At 41.7% G+C, this 19,266-nt stretch overlaps 1 protein-coding gene across 17 annotated transcripts in view; it reads left to right on the plus strand.

Annotated features, from left to right (window-relative positions):
• Positions 1–19,266, plus strand: part of SVIL (supervillin) — a 263,352-nt gene that overhangs the window by 37,201 nt on the left and 206,885 nt on the right. The gene's annotated exons all lie outside the window — the stretch shown is intronic.

A 19,266-nucleotide genomic window follows, 5' to 3' on the forward strand; every position in this document is an offset into this window, starting at 1 on the left:
TGTTTTTTAAAAAACAAAACCTAGCATATCTTTCTTAAATGTAAGCATTTGCAGGTAGGTATACCTGAGGATTACAGTGTAACCCAGCTAGGCAGCTTACTCCTTTTCTTAGACCTCATCGCCAGGGACATCGCCCGTGCCAGTTTGGTGTGACATCCCACGCTCAGAGAGAAAATGTGAGTTCAGGCATAAGTTACAGAAAGACCGCTACAGTGTAGGGACTCATTTTAATGACACAAATTGGGTAAAACCTAATAACCAGCTGCTTTCCCATTTCCCCCAGTCCCAGCTCATGTAAGCCCTGTGACAACTGGTGGGCTCACGTTACAACAGCAGGTTTGTCTTTGGCTGGGCTCCAGGAGCAGCTCCTCTCTCCCAGCCAGCTAATCCTAAGCTGGTTATCCTCTTCAGGTCAGATTTTTTTTTTCTTTTTTTTTTTCTGGATGCCCTCAGTTCTCCTATTTCCCAGAACTCTCAGCCAGATTAGGTCTCAGAAACTGTTTTCCAAAAGATCATCTTTCTAAAATCTATTCACAATATTTTTTTCTTAGGGACAACCACAGTTCCTGCTCATCAGTTCTCAAAGTAGCAATTTATTTTCCCCTCTTCTTTAAGTGTTCTGTTTAATGGCTGGATTTAGTTTAAAAAGAAATCATATTTAAATCATACTAATATACTTAAAAAAAAAAATTGGTTTCAGAGAGAGAGAGAGAAACACTGATGTGAGAGAGAAACATCAATTAGTTGTCTCCCGTATGTGCCCTGAGCAGGGATTGAACCCTCAATCTGGGTATGTGCCCTTGACCGGGAATCGAATTGCCATCTTTTGGACAATGCTCCATCCAACTGAACCACACCAGCCAGGGCATACTGATATACTTTTTAATCATGTCAGTCACAGGGTCAGTGGGTTGAGGTTATAAAGAACAGTCAGGAGAATTTTGAAATCTCTGTCTAATGTTCACGTTACTTTGCCTGGAGGTAGCTCTCCCTAGATAGAGATGTTTGTATAGAAACTGGACACCTGTCTGACCAGGATATTAGTGAAGGGGTGCCTGGCTGAATTGGGAAGAAGGTTTTCTAGGTCTGTTTAACCCCAGAGGAATTCTACGGTTTCTCAATTGATGGTCCAAAGGAAGCAAATGGTTCCTCCCCGCCACCCAACCCCGCACCCCCTCACCTCCCCACATACACATTTAAAAAATTAAGCAAAGCATTACACTGGATTAATACTTGGTGCGTCTATCATGCTTTTGGGGTGACTTTCTTGATACTCTCATTCTGAAGCATATTTCCTGAATGGCTCCCTCTTAGACCTCATGACCTTGGAGGGCTGTCCTGAGAGAGAACTTTTTGTGGAAACACTTCTGTGGCGAGGAGCTGCTCAGAGGGTGCTTTAGGGCAACTGTCTAAAGTGTGTCTGTGGTTTGCTAGGTTGGGAGGGAGGTTACCATGAGTTGATTATATACACCTGGCTGTTAGGTCTTTGAACCTCACCCACTCTGCCACTCTGGTTCCCCTAGTGTTGCCTTAGGCCAAGCCTCCCATTGATAGCAAAAAGCATCAACATTAAACATGAGAAAAGTGCCATGTGCTAAACAGTTTTGAAAATATTTAAAGGTCCACGATGACCATCTATGGAGGTAATATACATGAGCCTATAAAGGCATTTTTGAGTTTTAATCAAATTTTTATGCTCCCATTCCTCATGAAACTGCCCTTATTCCAGCAGAAATTATTTCCTACTCCTTCCTTCTAAATGCCGTTGTCACGTGTCACTTTGTCCTGTATGTCATTGGTTTGGTTTTATTTTATTTTATTTTATTTTAGTATGAAAAGCTTTCTTATCTTCTGTTTATTCCCCTAGAAACCCATTTGTTTTTTTCATAGAAGCTTTTCACCTCGCTAATATTAAATTAGGTATATAAATCCTATCGTTAGCTGTTTATTTATTTATTTATTTATTTATTTTTACATTTTTTATTAAATTATTATCTGTGTACATATTTTAACATTGCCCCTCTCTCCCCTCATATATACCCTCCCTCCCCAGAGTTTTGTGTCCATTGGTTGTACTTATATGCATGTATACACATCCTTCGGTTAATCTATTATCTCCCCCAGATCTCCCTACCCTACCTGCTGTAATTTGACAGTCTGCTTGTTGCTTTTTTAAAATGTATTTTTACTAGAGGCCTAGTGCAAGAAATTTGTGCATAGGAGGATGGGGGTCCTTCAGTCCAGCCTGCACCCTCTCCAATCCGGGACCCCTAGGGGATGTCCAACTACTTGTTTAGGCTCCTCTCACAATCCGGGTCTGCTGGCTCCTAACTGCTCATCTGCCTGCCTGCCTGATCACCCCTCACTGCCCTCCCCTACTAACCTGATTGCTCCCAACTGCCTCCCTTCTGGCCTGGCCAACCCCTAAATTCTCTTCTGCCAATGTGGCTGCCCCCTAACTGCCCCCCTGCTAGCCTGGTCACCCCCTAATAGTTTCCCTGCCAGCCTGGTTGCCCCCTAACTCGCCCACTGCCGGCCTGGTCACCCTTTTGGCCTTGTCGCCCGCTAATTGTCCAGAAGGAAGTCGGATGTCTGGAAGATGTCAGGAAGACCCAGTCTAATTATCATATTACCCTTTTATTAGTATAGATTCATTTCAGAGAGAAAGGGAGAGGGAAAGAAAGAGGTAGAAAACATCAGCGATGAGAGAGAATCATTGATTGCCTCCTGCATGCCCTCTACTGGATATTGAGCCCACAACCCAGGCATGTACCCTTCACTGGAATTGAACCTGGGACTCTTTAGTCCATAGGTCAATGCCTCTATCTGCTGAGCCAAACCAGCTAGGACTCTTTAGTTGTATAGACAGCCAATTCTTTTTTTTAAAATATATTTTTATTGATTATTTACAGAGAGGAAGGGAGAGGGATAGAGAGCTAGAAACAGCAATGAGAGAGAATCATTGACCAGCTGCCCGCAACCAATGTACATGCCCTTGACCGGAATTGAACCCGGGACCTCTCAGTCCGCAGGCCGACGCTCTATCTCCTCTGAGCCAAACCGGTTTCAGCGACAGCCAATTCTTTCTTGCAGTCTATATACATTGAAATCTCCCACCCCCTAAATCTGTTAGTTTCTGTTTAATTCGAAGGCCTTCATAGTAGAAGAAAAGTTTGTCCTTCCCCAAACTATTTTATTTTTATTTATTCTCCCTTTTTCTGCCATTTTTTGATTAAGTATTTTATAATATTTATTTTACTTCCTATATTAGCGTACAAACTGTCCTTATTTATTTTTTTCCTAGCTGCATTAGGGTTTACCATAAGCATCTTTAACTTATCACAGTCTGCCTTCAAGTAATATTATACCACTTGATGTATAATATCAAGTGTTATTAAGGGCTTATGGTAATATACCTTTTTTTCCCCTTTTCCTGTCCTTTGTGCTATTGTCATACTTGTTACATTTATTTAAGTTGTTAAACCCACACTTCATTGTTATTAAATTTGCCTTAAATAGTCAATTTATCTTTTAAAGAGAAAAATATATTTTGTGTTTGTCCAAATCCTTCCAGTTTTTTTTTTTTTTTTTTTTTTTTTTTTTTTTTAATAATTCTTTATTGTTGAAAGTACTACATATGTCTGCCTTTTTTCCTCCATTGATCCCCTCCAGCTGATCCCTGCCCCAGGCCTTCACCACCCTTGTCTATGTCCATACTTTATGCATATAGGCATACAAGGTCTTTGGTTGATTACCTCCCACCCACCCAATCATCCTCCCACGCCTTCCCTACTAGATTCTGCTTCCATGCTTCCATGTCTCTGGATCCACTCCATTCATTAGTTTATTTGTTATTTAGATTCCACATATGAGTGAGAGCATGTGATACTTGTCTTTCTCTGAATGACTTATTTCATTTTGCATTATACTCTCCATGTTGTCTCAAAGAGTAAGAGATTCTTCTTTTTACTGCTGCATAGTATTCTGTGGCCTAAATTTACCACAGCTTATTTATCCAGTCATCTACTGATGAGCACTTAGACTGTTTCCAGATATTAACTATTGCAAATTATGCTGCTATGAATGTAGTGGTGTACACATTCTTAATTTTTCTTTTTTTTTAAATTACAAATAGTAGTACATATGTTTCCATTTTTTTCCCCATTGACCTTCCCCTTGCCTCCCCTCCCCCCAGCCTTGCATCCATTGATTATGCTTATCTGCACGCAACAAGTCCTTTGGTTGATCTCTTACCTCTCCCCCCTAAACACACACACACACACACACACACACACACAAAAACAAAACAAAACAAAACAAAACAAAACAAAACAAAAAAACCTTTCCCACTGTAATTTCACTCATCTTCTATCTTTTTGTTCATTAGGTTATAATGTTCTTTATTATCCATAAATGAGTGAGATCATGTGGTATTTTTCTTTCACTTACTGGCTTATTTCACTTAGCAAAATGTACCCCAGTTACATCCATGCTGCTGCAAGTGGTAAGAATTCCTTCTTTTTTATGCTGATGGGCATTTAGGCTGTTTCCAAATCTTAGCTATTGTAAATTGTGGAGCTATGAACATAGGGGTGCATATATCTTTCTGATCGGTGTTTCTGTTTTCTTGGGATATATTCCTAGAAGTATTATTACTGTGACAAATGGCAGTTTCATTTTTAAATTTTTGAGGAAGCGCCATACTGTTTTCCACAATGACTGCACCAGTCTGCATTCCCACCAGCAGTGCACAAGGGTTCCTTTTTCTTTGCAACCTCGCCAGTACATGGCATTTGTTGATTTGTTGATGATAGCCAATCTGACAGGTGTGAGGTGGTACCTCATTGTTTTGACTTGCATCTCTCCAATGATTAGTGACTTTGAGCATGTTTTCATATGTCTCTTGACTTTCTGAATGTCCTCTTTTGAAAAGTGTCTATTTAGGTCCATTTTTAAAATTGGATTGTTTATCTTCCTTTTGGTAAGTTGTATGTGTTCTTTGTAAATGTTGGATAGTAAATCCTTATCAGAGATAATATTGGCAAATATTACGTTCTCCCATGCAGTAGGCTTTCTTTTTGTTTTCTTGATAGTTTCTTTTGCTGTGTAGAAGCTTTTTATTTTGATGTAGTCCCATTTGTTTATTTTCTCCTTAGTCTCTCTTGCCCTGTGTCTGTAAAGATATTGTTACGACATATGTCTGCAATTTTGCTGCCTATGGAGTCTTGTAGGATTTTTATGGGTTCCCTTCTTACATTCAAGTCCTATAGCCATTTTGAGTTTGTTTTTGTGTATGGGTTAAGTTAGGGGTGTCGAACTCAATCAGAGAAGGGGCCAAAATCTAAAATCCAGCCTAAATCGCAGGCCGAATGGTTTACTGAACAGTCATAAACTGACAATGTCATAAACTGACAGCGGAGTGCAGTGATGACAGCGCGGTGCGGGCCACATTGCAAGGCCTGGCGGGCTGGATTTGGCCCGCGGGCCTTGTTTTTGACACATGTGGGTTAAGTTGATAGTCTAGTTTCATTTTTTTTTTTTTTTTTTTTTTTTTGCATATATCCAATTTTGCCAACAACCAATTATTGAAGAGACACTCTTGACTCCATTGTATGCTCTTGCCTCCTTTGTCAAATATTAATTGAGCATAATGGCTTGGGATGATTTCTGGGTTCTCTGTTCTGTTTCATTGAACTATATACCAGTTCTTGTGTCAATCGAACCTGAGACCCTTCAGTCTGCAGGCTGACGCTCTATCCAATGAGCCAAACCGGTCTCGGCTACTCTGTGTCTTTTGATGTGAACATTAATTCATTTACAGTATATTAAAGATTATTATTGTACTTAATTGTTGCCAATTTAATTCTTTATGCCTAGGTTTCTTTCTCTATTTCTTCTTCTCATTATAGCAGTCCCTTTAGCATTTCTTGTAATGCTTTCTTGGTAGTAATGTATTCCTTTAGCCTTTTTTTTTTTTTTGTCTGGGAAGCTTTTTATTTGACCACATATTTTGAATGATAGCCTTTCTGGATATACTAATCTTGGTTTAAGATCCTTGCTTTCCATTACCTTGAGTACTTCATGCCATTCCCTTCTGGCCTGTAGAGTTCTGATGAGAAATCAGATGCCAGCCTTATGGGAGCTCCTTTGTAAGTAACAGTCTGCTTTTCTCTTACTGCCTCTAGTATTCTCTCTTTGTCTTTAATTTTTGGCATTTTATTTATGACTAGAGGCCCAATACATGAAATTCATGCACTGAGGGTGGAGGTGGGGTGGCGGGGGTATCCCTCAGCCCAGTCTGCACCCTCTCCAGTCTGGGACCCCTCGAGAGATGTCTGACTGCCTGTTTAGGCCTGATCTTGGTTAAATTGGGCCTAAACGGGCTGTCGGACATCCCTTTCACAATTCAGGACTGCTAGGTCCCAACTGCTTGCCTGCCTGCCTGATTGCCCCTAAACACTTCTGTCTGCCAGCCTGATCACCCCCTAGCCACTCCCTGGCCAGACTGATTGATGCCTAACTGCTACCCTGCCAGCCTAATTGGCCCTAACTGTCCTCCCCTGCAGGCCTGGGTCCCCCCCCAACTGCCCTTCCCTGCAGGCCTGGTTGCTCCAAACTTCCCTCCTCTGCTGGCCTGGTCACCTCTAACTGCCCTCCCTTGAAGGCCTGGTCCCTCCCAACTGCCCTCCCCTGCTGGCCATCTTGAGGTGGCTATCTTGTGTCCACATGGGGACTGCCATCTTTGACCACATGCCATTTTTTATAGGTTAGGTTTTTCTGTCATTTCTTCAGGCACGTTCTCTATCCTTTTCTCCTTTTCTGCCTCTTCCAGTACACTTGCTATTCTAATATTGTTATGTTTCATATTGTTTCACAGTTCCCTTAAGCTGTCCTCCTGTTTTATCCTTGTTTTCTCTCTTTTTGGTTCTCTGATTGAGTGACATTTTTCAGCCTTGTCTTCTAATTCAGTGATTCGATCTAAGCCTCCCCTAATCTGCTGTGTATTCCTTCTAATGTGTTCTTTATTTATGCTATGTCATTCTTTATTTCTGTTTTCATAGTTACTATGTGAACTGTTGGGCATCTTTACCATCATTACTAGGTGTATCGGGTTAATAATGCAGATTTTTTAATCAAAGAAAATAGGGTAATTTCAAGAGAAACATCAGAAGTGCTTTATTCAAACTAATGTCCATCACTAGCTACACATTTCTCCCATCTTCCAGGTAATTTGTGGATACCATTCCAATAGAACTTTTATTGTTTTGAGCCAAACCACTTTAAGAGTCCCAGTTTTCCACTTCTTTATATATTTTGAAGTGCTGCTCAGAAAGTGCATGTGCCATCGGTCCTAACAAGTGGTAATCTGAAGGAGCAAGGTCTGGTCAGTACAGTGGGTGGCTTAATGTTTCCTAGGCAAGATCTTTTAATGTGCCTTTAACTGGTTTTGAAGTGTGTGATGGTGCGTCATCATGAATCAAAATTACTTTGCCCTGTCTTCTGGCACATTCTGGTGGTTTCATGATCAAAGTGTGGTTCAAATTGATTATTTGTTATCAGTAGTGATAAGTATTAATGGTTTCACCTGGTTTTAGGGGCTTATAATACACCACACCTTCCTGATCCTAGCAAATGCAGAGCATTGTCTTCTTTCCGAAGTGATTTGGCCTTGTAGTCGATGTTGATGGTTGACCTGGATCAACCCATGATTTTGTGCATCCCAAATTCATAAAATAAATCCACTTTTAATTGCCAGCCACAATTCAATGCAAAAAAGAACTTTCTTTTTGTGCTGTTGAAGCAACATTTTACTAATGACTTTTTGGTTTTCCATTTGTTTTTTGTTCAGTTGATGTGGCACCCATTTTCCTTCCTTTAAAATTTTTCCCATTGCTTGTAAACAATCAGAAATTGTTTGCTAAGCAACATTTAATCTTTCTACAAGTTGTTTTTGAGTTTGACACACATTTTCATCCAATAATGCTTATAATTGTTGGTCTTCAAACTTTTTGGTTGGCCTGGATATTCTTTGTCTTTCACATGGAAATCATCAATTTTAAAGCACTTAAACCAGCATTCACAAGTATCTTGAGATGGAGCATGTTCACCATAAGCTTTCTGAAGTATTCAGCAGCACTTTTATTCAAAATAAAGTAATGAATTAAAACTTCCCACAAATGTTGTTTTTTTTGCCACCAAATTTGACATTTTTTAAGTGTAAAGTTATCTATGATGTTAATATGTTCAGCAAATTTGACATATGAAGTTTAGAAGCTTGTTGTCAATACAACAAAATAGCATACATATCAAATTGCATATATATCAACATATGTGTAACTCCATCTATTGAAAAAAAAATCCCTATTATTAACTGGTACACCAAATATTCTGAGCTCTGTATCAGATAAATTTCTTATCTCCATTTCATTTACCTCTTCTTCTGAGAATTCTCTTGTTCTTTCATTTGTGGATTGTTTTGTGTGTTTTTTTTGTCTCCTCATTTTGGCTACCTGTTGGTGTTCATAACTTTGTGTTTGGCAGATCTGTTTGGCAGATCTCAGTTTCTGGTGCAGGACAATATCAAATGCTGTTTTGACTAATTGGATCAGGCAGAGAACCAAATCCTCTACTGCCTCTGTCTACAGACTACTTGAACTGCCCTCAGGCAATCATCCACAGTTGTGGCAAGAGTTTTTTCCAACAGGGTAGGGAAATTGCTTCTGCCTGGAGGCTAATTGTTATTCTAAGTCTCTTAATGGGTGTCAAACTCAGCACTCTGGGGCAAGGTGTTTTCCAATAGGATGGGCCACCTGTCTTTCGCCCAGTCAAAGCCTCCTGCATAGCAATTGTCTGTGTGAGAAAGATGATCTTGCCAGTATGAGGGAATGATTCAGCACAGGAAACTGGTTTTTCTGCTTTCTGAGCTCTAACCCCAGAGCTGTCAATCCTGGATTCTGTTCACACAGCTCCAGTCCACTCTGCCTTCCCTCTGTCAGATGACAAGGTGGGTGGCTCCATAGGACATTTGTGCATTGGCCTGTTAAGAGGTTGCCTGAATTTCCAGCTGTCTCTCCCTGGAAGTCACCACCCCTGTTGCTTTTCACAGCCAGATCTTATGTGGGTACCCTCCTCAAGTCTGGTGCCCTGTTTGGGCCTTACACCCCAGAGTTCTCAGTGACACCCTTCCTACCCCCCACACCTGAGATATCTCTCAGGAACTTTAGTTGCTGCCTATGAAAGCACCGCCAGCCCTTTTGCGCCTCTACTCTTCCCCCAGTGTCTATGCAGTCTCCACTTTCAGTCCTATTATTTGGGTTCTCTCCAGTGAGTCTTCTATTGATTCTTCAGGAAGTTTTTCTGTATTTTAGTTGTAATTCCAGTGTGGTCCTGGAGCGTGTCCATTCAGCATCCATTTTTAATCTGGTTCCTTTAATTGACTATATATGGAGAAGAGGTCTCCTCACTTATCACTGTATATTAGCTCCGTGAGGCAAAGACTTTCTGTTTTGTTTTCTATTTTATGCTAAGTGACTAGAACAATGTCTGGTACATGCACATTTACTTAATGAGGTAAATAAATGTATCCCTAGACCAAACTATAAATTCTCTGGGGACAGGACAGGCTGACACAGCAGCTGCTCTCTTCACTGGCCGCTGGTCTGTGGGGGGTGAGAATACACATTTATGCCCTCTCTCTGAGGGCTGAGGAAGTGGCATGTTGTATTTTCCCTGTATGCGTAATGATAGTTTAGGCTGTGCCTATCTGCTACTTAAACCATACAAGATTCTTTCCAAGATGCTTACAAATGAGATGTGGAAGGGACATAAAAGAATTGGTGCCTATACAAGACCTTTTAATTTTTGTGTTTACCAGTCCCTCCCCAGGAAGCCTCTCTGATGGGCCTTGGTGGGGTGGGTGAGGCTGGAGAGGCAAGAAGGGCGTGTGTTGATGTCACAGTGAGTCTTCCCCTCTGGTCAGGTCTGAGGGGAAGTGTGTGGTAGATCACAGGGAGGCAGAATGTCAGTCCCTGACAGGGGCTGAGGGGGCCCTTTGGTTTCCCTTTCATGCCTATGCTTGAAGCCCTGCCTCTGTTTAGATAAATGAACGGGCACAGAAAGGAGCTTCTCTGCAGTGGTCATAATTTGATATGTAGCGGATACAAAGTCTGGCTGGGGAGAATCAAATCTAATTCTGATGATCTAATAATATCTTTGAGGAGGTGCCCTGAGGGTAACTTTTGGTCTTTTGGCTTCCCCTCCCAAGTAATCATAAGGAAGAGGAAGGTGGCTAGATTTTTTCCAGAACCTCTTTGCTAAGTGAATTTATCTGGCACAGAAATTTTAGGTACAAGGACTTCAAGGCACAATAATAGTTGTCTTTTTGTCAGCTGATGTATAATTTTGAGAGTCATTAGATGTTAATTTAATGAATCCATGGACTTATGCTCTTCCCCTATACACACACACACACACACACACACACACACACACACACACACACCATCATTCTGGCTACAGCAATTGTCATTGGTTTGCATGTCAGGTTTTGTGGTTAGGTACCTAGAGTCTCTCTTCCTCACCCCAGGTATTTGTGAAGCTCTCATCTGTGTTGCATCACTGCTGCCAACATATCCCCCACCCTCTCCTACACATGCCCTAAGGCTTACCAACTTTTCCCTCCCTTCCCCCCTTGCCTCGCCTTTCTTGATTTGGCACTGCACTCTGTCACTCTCCTCCTCCTCCTCCTCCTCCTCCTCCTCCTCCTCCTCCTCCTCCTCCTCCTCCTCCTCCTCCTCCTCCTCCATGCCTGCTTCTATCCCCCATCCTGTTGTATGTACCAAGTTCTAGTTGTGCATAATTACTCTCAGCTCTTTGAAAATCTCAGGCTCAGTCTCAGCTTTATGGCCCTGCCCATGCTGTTTCTGCCACCGGGAGTGCCTTTCCCCTTCCTTCTCATCAGGCGGAACCTTACTGATCCCTAACAATACCATTCTGGTACCTCCTCAAAACAGTCATCTGGGTCAGCTGCACCTGTTGGGGATGGAGGCTGGACAAAACTCATATTAGAGCATGCCTCAAACTATATGTTTTAGATGTTGATCTCCAGCTAACTGGACTGCTGTAAAGGCAGTACTGGATCCTTGGCCTCTATCACTGCACCCAACACAAAGGTATTTAGAAAATATCTGGCTTTCAGATCATGTGTCCTTACACCTACCAACATATTCTCAATGCTTTTTGATTTAGGTTGTTTTTTTAACGATATTTAATGAAGTCCTCTATCTGATGCAGAGAGGAATAGAGCTTGTACATTGAAGTTGCCATTTCTTGAAAGAATGGCTTAAATGGCTTTATTCACTACTTTTATTTCATAAGGATTTGCCATATGCATTTGCCACAACAATTGAGAATATAGTAAAAGTTAGTGGAACAAGGTAATTCCTCCAGTGCCTACAAGCAGCCATCAACCTAGGTATTTTTAATTTTTTAAATTGTTGTTTTAATTGGTTTTTAGAGACAGAGTGAGCAAAGAAAAGGGAGAGAGAGACAAACATCTAAGTGAGAGTGAAATGTCTATTGGCTGCTTCCTGCACACCCCCTATCAGGCAGTGGGCCTGAAACCCTGGCATGTGCCCTAAATAGATATCGAACCAGCAGCCTTTGGGGCATGCGATGACACCCAAACAACTGAGCCACACTGGCCAGGGTGGTATTTTTAATGTTATAAATGGGCTGCCGTAGAAAACTACAAAAATATTGTGCCCTGCCCCGTGTTGCTCAGTGGTTAGACTGTTAGCCCACAAGGTTTGATTCCTGGTCAGGGCACATACCTGGGTTGCAGATTCAATCCCTGGCCCCAGTCAGGGTGCATGGGGCAACCAGTCAATGTATCTCTCTCACATTTTCATTTTTTTTTCTCTCTCTTTCCCTGCCTCCCTTCCCCCCTTCCAAAAATCAATGGGAAAAAATACCCTCAGGTATGAATTAAAAAAAAAAAAAGAAAAAGAAAAAAAAAAAAGATGATCATGCATTCAGCTTCAATCAACTCAATTCCCTTCCAAATAAAGTGTAAGAGGGAAACCATAGGAAGAGCCTAGTACAAGGAGGGACTGGTATTTCAATGGTCACCAAACTCTGAAGCTTCCACCGTGTTTGGTCATTTCTGTTTGGACAAGAGCTTGTTTTCCATACTTAAGCTTAGTTTGTTATGTGCTGGATGTAACTCCTCCAGGGAATAATCTCTTAACTTGCCTCTGACACATGGCTGTCACTCACACATGCAGGACCCCAGCAAGATTCTAGACCTGTTGTCTTCCAGGTAAAGTGGGCTCTGACTTCTCTGCTGGGCTCTGTCTCAATGACTTTCTAGTGACATTAACTCGTTTGTCACAGGCCTTTTTCACCCTCAGCTGACTGGGTCTCTGCTGGATGGTCTTGCTTACCTGTTTTGGATTCTCTGGGTTGAATGTAGAGCATTATGGTGATGAACGAAGAAGGAAGCATCAGACATGAATGAGCTTCTGTTTACCTAACAGTGCAAATAACAGTACTCACTCAGAAAGGGCTATTATGTTCCCTTTTTCTTCATGGAATTTTCACAATAAGTAGCCAGTGAAACTATGTTCAGTTGTCATTTTTAGCATATGGGACTGGTTCTTCTGATATAATTTTTACTTTGGTTTAGGGATATTTCAGTGCATAGCCAACAAAGGACTAGGACTAAGAGAAATGAAAATCTTTCATCAGTTTTCACCTCTCATACATAGAAGCATTAGTTGGAGGTAGAAATTGAACACATCTTTTTGGCATCTGTGTTCCCAGTTCAGGGTTGGCAGTTGAGTTAAGGAAAAATGGAAGAGGGAGAATCCATGGAAAAATACATTGGGTGTCTGAGACAGTCACATGGAGACTGTATCTTTCCTTAAGTTTAAATTTTTCTTATTTGAAATTTTGAAGATGATCACAATTAAATAGAAGTTTTTAAACACCCAGTTGAACAAGGTATTTTATAAACCTTTGTTTTCAAATGTTCCTAAGGTAAGTGATCTCTATCTAGTAGACAGATTGGGTCTGATGACCTGGGAAGAACTCGTGTACAAGTGACTAGGGCTGGTTCTCAACAGTTGCTTCCAGTACTGAGAGTCACAGCTGAGTGCCAGCAAGAAAAGAGAGCTGGAAACTCTGTCCCCTGCAGCCAAATGGGCGCTAAATCCTAGGCTCACGCCAGCTGAAATGGAGCATCATGTGTGGCCAAAGGCAGTTGTCAGAAAAAGAAGAGCTGGCTTCTAATTCTTTCAAGCCAGAATCCAACTCTGTGTTCTGAGAGCCAGCTACTTTTACCCCTTAAGGTGACATCTCAGGGCCCCAAATGACCTCCTTTTCCCTGTTGCAGGCAGCTTCTCCTCGAGGTTCTTTCTGCATACCTTTGACAAGAGTAAATCTCTACAAGGCTCTGTGTATGGTCTCAGAGCACGTCTTGTCTTATTGTCATGGTCAAAGACTGCTTAGTCTTTGGTAAGCTGAGCAGTAGTCACTGAGTATCTGTGCTTAGTACATTAAATAGTCTTTGCTCTCAAAGAGTTTATATCACACACTCATGAGAACATGCACACCTATTCTTTGAACTTTAAAGAAGAAGAATGAATGAATATGTATGGTTAGCTACCCAGCAACAGGACATGGATGGATAAATCTTTACTGCCATTAACAAATATTTGTGCAATATAGGTCACAGGTGTTTAACCTTCATTAGAATAGAAAGACTGAAGAGAGGGCTTCGTTTTCTCTTAATTTGGAGGTGCATAAGAAGAAAATCATTAGTTTTATTCTTAAAAGAGTTGAGACCATGGGTAGAACATAGTTTGGTAACTAGGAAATGGCCACTTCCTCCGGTGGAACTTGTAGAAGAACATGGTGGTGTGCCTCTGTGAGGTGCCGGGATTGCTGGTGGGAGTGATGCTCTGGCAAGTGGGAGGGCTGGTTTCTCATGGTGCTTCAGGTTTCTTGTGGGGTCATACATATGACTGGGCTTATTGACACGATTCCTTCAGAGAAATGTTTGGTAGAAAAAGATCATGGCTCCCTGAAGAATCATGGTTCACATCTTAACTCTTAGAAGCTGTGAATATGTTAGATTACATGGTGAATAGAGATTGCTCATAAACTGACCTTGAAATGGGATGATTATTCTGGATAATCTAAGTAATTCAGGTGGGTCAAATGCAGTCATGAAAGTTCTCTGAATTGAAGGAGATAGGAGACTTTATCACAAGACTAGAGTGAGGCCTTGTGACAAAGTCTCCAAACCTTTGTTGCTTTGAAGATGGAGGAAGGTGCCATGAGCAGGCGGACTCTAGAAACTTGAGAAGGGTAGGAAATGGATTCTGTCCTAGAGCCCTTAGAAGGAACCAGTCCTACCAACACCTTGTTTTTTAGCACAGTGACACCCATTTCAAACTTCCAACCTCTAGAACTCTAAGATAATAAATTTGTGTTTTTTTTTTTTTGAAACAGCTAAGAATCATATCTATAACAATGAAAGTGTAATATGCTTATTATACTGGACACTCTTCTGGACAACCATCCGGACATAGCTAGGGCTGCAAGGGAATCCCGGGTCTCTGGTGCCAGAGGGAAGCCAGTGCAGGAAGTCGGGTGAAGGAAGGTCTACTCTTGCATGAATTTTGTGCATCGGGACTCTAGTGTGGGTTATACTAGTAAAACTGAAACTCATAGACACAGACAACAGTATGGTGGTTACCACAGGGAAGGCAGTGGAGAGGGTAGTAAAGGGTAAAGGTTACCAAATATATGATGATAAAAGATGATTTGACTTTGGGCAGTGAGCACACAATGCAATGTATAGATTATGTATCATAGAATTGTACACTTGAAACCTATATGATTCTATTAAACAATGTCACCCCAATAAATTTAATTAAAAGTTTAAAAATAACTAAATAAATTTGTGTTTTTTAAGCCACCAATTGTGTAGTAATTTGTTATATCAATAATGCAATATGGAAATGTCTCTATTTTGGAAACATGAGACCTTCTTAGTTATTTATGGTATATAATATAATGGAAAATTTATGTAATGTAAATAATTCAAAGAAAAATCTTGTCAAAATTAATTCTAAGATCTCTCTAAACATTTATTTACTAGTAACTAGAGCAAGGGCAAAATTTCTTCACTATTTTTAAATATATATATTTTATTGATTTTTTACAGAGAGGAAGGGAGAGGGATAGAGAGTCAGAAACATCGATGAGAGAGAAACATTGAACACTTGCCTCCTGCACACACTCTACTGGGGATGTGCCCACAACCAAGGTATATGCCCTTGACCGGAGTCGAACACGGGACCCTTCAGTCTTCAGTCCTCTATCCACTGAGCCAAATTGATCAGGGTTTCTTCACTATTATATCCTCAATGCCTACTTCATTGCCTGACTCATATTTAAATGAATGAATCTTTTTAAACTAAATCCATGAAAAACAACTATCTTTTCAAAGAGTTTATTTTATAGTGTATCACTATTATTAGAAATCTTAAATCCAGGCTCTTGTTATAGACAAAGAATATCACATTTTACATTGTTATTCAAAGATGAGAGGTTTGGATAGAGGATTTTTTTTAAGTTGTTGGATTTAAACAAGATTCATTTTACTTCCTAGTGTTCTAGGAACTTCTTTGTAATTACACGTGATTGGAATGTTAACTTGCCCTTTGCCTGTTTAATAATACTTCTATAATATGCGGCAAGTTGTAACCTTAAATTGGTGACCAAAATTTGCTCATTATTTGTGAAATTCAGGTTGGGAAGCCTGGTATTATTTACTAATATTACTAAAATTATTAATGATCTTTGCATGGTATCTTTTAGAATTAAGAATATTTCTAGTGTTGATTTACTATTTCTTCACTCACTCTCTGAAAAAAACCTTTTCTAGGATCTTACTGTGTGCCAGGCAACTGGGGAAACAAAGGGAAATAAGATATGGCACTTCTTAGAGGAATCCACATTCTAGATGGGAAGAAACATGAGTAGATGGATAATGAGACTATGCTATAGCCAGTATTAAAATAAATTGTGGTGCCAAGATGAGAAATCTTACAACTCTGCAGGGAGAATACAGCAGAGAGGAAGAGACTCTTAAACCAGGTACCTAAGTACCAGAAACAGTTTGACAAATGGAAGAAGTAGATATATATTATTAACTGTAGGCTTGGTGCATGAAATTTCATACATTGGGGGAGAGGTCCCTCAGCCCAGCCTGTACCCTCTCGCAGTCTAGGACCGCTCTGTGGACATCCCTCTCACTCCTTACTGCCTGCCTGCAGCTGAGCAGCGCCCCCACCCTGTAGTCAGTGAGTTTCATAGCAACTGGTGCTTCCACCATTAAGTTGATTTGCATATTAGGGTTTTATTATATAGGACTAGAGTCTCAGTGCACGAAATTCATACCTGGGGGGCAGGGTAGGTCCTTCAGCCCAGCCTGTACCCTCTCCAATCCAGGACCCCTTGAGGGATGTCTGACTGTCAGTTTAGGCCTGAACCTGCTCAGGCCTAAACCAGCAGTCAGACATCCCTCTCATAAGCCAGGACTGCTGGCTCCTAACCACTCGCCTGCCTGCCTGCCTGCCTGCCTGATCACTCCCAACCACCATTGCCTGCCAGCCTGATGCCCCTAACTGCTCCCCTGCCTACCTGATCGCCCCTGCTACTCTGCCAGCCTGATCATCCCCTAACTACCTCTGCCTGCCAGCCTGATTGCCCCTAATTGCCCTCTTCTGCAGGCCTGATTACCCCTAACCGCCTCTGCCTTGGCCCCCACCACCATGGCTTTGTTTGGAAGACGTCCTGTATAATTAGCATATTACCCTTTTATTAGTACAGATTGCCTCCAGAATCTCAGGTACTGTACTGGGCACTTGTGTGGATAACTCTTTTAATTCTAGGAGAATAATATTCTAATTAGGTAACTTTACAAATCCACATAGAGTGGGATTTATATTGTCTTAGAAGTCATGGGTTTTAAAGCAGAAGTGGGCAAACGTTTTCTGGAAAGAATGAGAATAAATATGTTAGGCTCTGTGAGTCTCTGTCACAACTATTCAACTGTGCTGGTGTAGTGTGAAGTAGCCATCCTACCTAATTAAAGAGTAATATGCAAATTGACCATCATTCTGCTCACAAGCCATGCCCACAAACCATGCCCACAAGCCAATCAGAGCACATATGTAAATTAACCCCAGTCAAGACGGCTGCAGCCACAGAGGCTTATGTTTCTCTGGCAATGGAAGAAGCCAAGCTTTCTGCCTGCCCTAGCAGGCCTAGGCCTCCACTCAAGACTACAGAGTTTCAATTATAGAAGGTAAAGAGAAACAGCTGCTGCAATGGAGCAAGCAGGAGGCTTGACTCTGCTCCAGGCTACAAAGTTTCAATTGTAGAAGGTAAATATATCCCAGATACCAGAGGCTCTGCTTGGGTTGCTGGAGGGTGTAGCTGGCCTTCAAACCACCACAGACCCCTCACCCAGGCCACCCCACCCCCAAGGGAACCCTCACCCCCCAAGGGAACCCCCACCCTGATCCAGGACACCCTTCAGGGCAAACCAGCTGGCCCCTACCCGTGCACCAGGCCTCTGTTCTATCTAATAAAAGAGTAATATGCAGATTGACCATCATTCCAACACACAATATGGCTGCCTCCATGTGGTCAAAGATCCTGCCCCTATGTGGACCCAAGATGGCTACCACAAGATGGCCAGCAGGGAAGGGTAGTTGGGAGGGACCAGGTCTGCAAGGGAGGGCAGTTGGGAGGCACCAGGCCTACAAGGAAGGGCAATTGAGAGGGACCAGGCCTGCAAGAGAGGAAAGTTGAAGGTGATCAGCGCTGTAGGGGAGGGCAGTTAGGGGTGACCAGACTGGCAGAGGAGGGAAGTTGGGGGCAAATGGGCTGGCTGGGGAGCAGTTAGGTATCAATCAGGCTGGCATAGGAGTGGTTAGGGGGTGATCAGGCTGGCAGGCAGAAGCAGTTAGGGGCAATCAGGAAGGCAGACAGGCGAGGAATTGGGAGCCAGCAGTCCTAGATTGTGAGAGGGATGTCCGACTGCTCATTTAGGCTCAATCCTCGGGCTGAAACGGTCAGTCGGACATCCCTCAAGGAATCGCAGATTGGAGAGGATGCAGGCTGGGCTGAGGGACAACCCCTCTCTCTGCCCCTGTGCATAAATTTCATGCACTGGGCCTCTAGTAGATAATATGGAAACAAATGAGCATGGCTGTGTTCCAAGAAAGCTTTGTTGATAGGCAGTTGGCTGGATCTGGCCCGAGAGCAGCAGTTTCCTGTTCTAGAATGGTAATTATACCTACCATTTTGTTTTGAGATTTCTGGAGAAGGAGCTTTTGGGTCCTATTCACTTCTCAGTGGTCAGTGACAGCTTCAGAATGGGCTATAGACTCTCACCAAGAAATGGTAACCGACAAGGTTAATAATGGAGGTTCAGATTGACCTACTTTTCCTAACATTTCACAGATTTGTGATTAATATTTAACAGACCTCTGAGAATCCAGATAGAATACATCTTTAGGTCATTATAGATGAGTCCAAATAGAAAACCACACTAATGCAGTCTTGGGAGAGGGTTTGACATTGTGTGGGTATGTCTATGCTTACAGATGAGAGAAGAGAGAGAGAGAGAGAGAGAGAGAGAGAGAGAGAGAGAGAGAGAGAGAGAGAGAGAGATTTGCTGGAAGTGGAAAAATAAGGTAAAGATCTGAACTGATGACCTGGGAGAAGCCTAGGGTGCTAAGCCTTGGTGCTCTGTCATCTGGAAAAAGTCAGAAGTATCTGGTTAGTGTAACGCTGAGGGGCTGTGTGAAAGGAAGTCCTAAGTCCAGATTAAAAAAACAAAACACATCTTGACATTTTAAAGCAACAAGCCAGAAAAATCTGTCTGAAACAGCTGATACTGTGGGAAAAGTCACTAAATTCAGATATTTGAGTAAGGGATTCTTTTAGCATAGTGATGTTCAACCTTTTTCATCTCATGGCATATATAAACTAATTACTAAAATTCTGCAGCACACCCAAAAATATATATTTTGCCAATCTGACAAAAAAAGTATAATTTGATTTACTCACACCAGATAGCTACTGTTGTGTTGGCTATTGTCATTTATTTTATTTTACAATTTAAGGGAAAAGAGGTTAGTGCCCCTGACTAACTAGAAAGGCATTGCATGTTTAAAAATTATC

This window comes from Pipistrellus hanaki (genome assembly GCF_964339955.1).
Source record: "Pipistrellus hanaki genome assembly, chromosome: 1".
NCBI lineage: Eukaryota > Metazoa > Chordata > Mammalia > Chiroptera > Vespertilionidae > Pipistrellus > Pipistrellus hanaki.